Below are 2156 nucleotides of genomic sequence, written 5' to 3'. Positions count from 1 at the left end.
GACACTGAATAGTCGAAACAGTCTTGGAAAAGAACAAATTCGGAGGATTAATAGTTCCCAGTTTCAAAACTTACTACAGAACTACAGTGATCAAGACAGTGTGATATCAGCATAAAGACAGACATATAGATGAACAGAACAGAATTGAAAGAGCCCAGAAATAAGCCCATATATCTATTGTCAATTGATTTTTGATCAGGGGGCCAAGACCATTCAATGGGGAAAGAGTAGCTTCTTCAACAAAGGGCATAGCAGCCACAGGCAAAAGAATGAAGTTGGACCACAACCTCACATTATATGCAAAAAGGAACCCAAAATGGACCAGAGACCTAAATTTTTAAAAAAGATTTTATTTGACAGAGAGAGAGCACAGGCAGGGGGAGCTGCAGGCAGAGGGAGAGGGAGAAGCAGGCTCCCCGCTGAGCAGGGAGCCTGATGTGGGGTCCGATCCCAGGACCCTGGGATCACGACCTGAGCCGAAGGCAGACACTTAACTGACTGAGCCACCCAGGTACCCCTGGAGACCTTAATTTAAGAGCGAAAACTATAAAACTCTTAGAACAAAGCATAGGGGTAAATCTTTCTGACCTTGGATTAAACAACAATTCCTTAGATATGACAATAAAGCACAAGCAACAAATGAAAGACAAATTAGATGTCATCAAATTTTAAAACTTTTGTGCATCTAAGGACACTATCAAGAGAATGAAAAGAGAACCCACAGAATGAGAGAAAATATTTGCAAATCATAAGGGATTAATATCCAGAATATATATGGAACTCCTACAACTTGACAACAACACAGCAAAAACCCAACTAAAAAATGGGCAAAGAACTTGAATAGACGTTTCAGATTGCTTTGTATATCACAGAAGATCTACAAATGGCCAACAAACTCATGAAAAGATGCTCGACATCATTAGTCATCAGGGAAATGAGAATCCAAATGAGGTATCATTTCACACCCACTAGGATGGCTAGAAACAAAAAATCACATAGTAAGGGTTGGCCAGAATGTGGAGAAATTGGAACCCTCATACACCACTGATGGGAATGTAAAAATGGTGCAGCTACTTTGGAAAGCTCTTTGGCCATTTTTCCCAACATGTTAAAAATAGAGTTATTATGTGACCCAGAAATCCCACTCCTAGGTGGAAAGGAAATGAAAATGTGTTCACATAAAAATCTGTACACAAATATTCCTAACAGCATTATTCACAATTGCCAAAAGGTAGAAACGACCCAGGTGCCCACCAATTGATGAATGGATAAATAAAATGTGATATATCCATGTAATGGAATATTATTTGGCCCTAAAAAGAAAGGAAGTCTTGATCCATGCTACAACATGGATGAACTTTGAAAACATTATGGCAAAGTGAAAGAACCCAGATACAAAAGACACATGAGTATTGTATGAATCCATTCATATGAGATGTCCATATTCAGAAAGCAGATTGGTGGTTGCCAGGGGCTGGGGGAGGGGGACGGCGGGGGGTGACTGTTTAGGGGTATGGGGGTTTCTTTTGGGAGGCGACGAAATGTCCTGGAACTTGATAGTGCAGATGGCTGCCCAACTTTGTGAGTACACTACAAGTCATTGAGTGTTACACTTTAAAGGAGTGACTTATGTGATAGGTGCGTTCTATCTCAATGAAGCTGTTTAAAAAGAAAAGGAAAAAGAAAGCTGGGGAACGAAGCCCCCGGACTCAGGGCCGCGGTGGTCGGCTGGGTGAGGGGCCAGGAGTAAACGGCTGACAGCCTCCAGTCCTTGTGCTGGGCACTTGCCTGGTATTAGCCGCGGGCCCTCCGGGTTAGGGACCTCGAGGGCGAGAGTGTCCTGAGCAAGGACCGCGCCGTCCTCCCCCGGTGCGCGCCTGGCAGGTCGGCACAGGGGCGGCTGCGCCCCGGCAGCAGGTGGCCCTGGACGCGCCTCTGAGCGCCCGGGCGGGGCGGGGCTTGTGCGCCGGCGCCGCCGCGCGCCGGGCCCGAGGGGGGTGTGGCGCGGGCGCGCGCGGGTCCCAAGGTTGCGGGAGGCGGCGGGCGGGGAGGAGGGGGAGAGGCGCGTCCCGCGGACGCGGCCATTGTGCGAGGCGGGGGGGGGGGGGGCCCCCGGGGGGGGGGGGGCGGGGGGGGGGGGGGGGGGGGGGGGGGGG

This window comes from Phoca vitulina, unplaced genomic scaffold, assembly GCF_004348235.1.
Source record: "Phoca vitulina isolate PV1807 unplaced genomic scaffold, GSC_HSeal_1.0 scaffold99, whole genome shotgun sequence".
NCBI lineage: Eukaryota > Metazoa > Chordata > Mammalia > Carnivora > Phocidae > Phoca > Phoca vitulina.
This window is presented reverse-complemented; position numbering follows the sequence as displayed.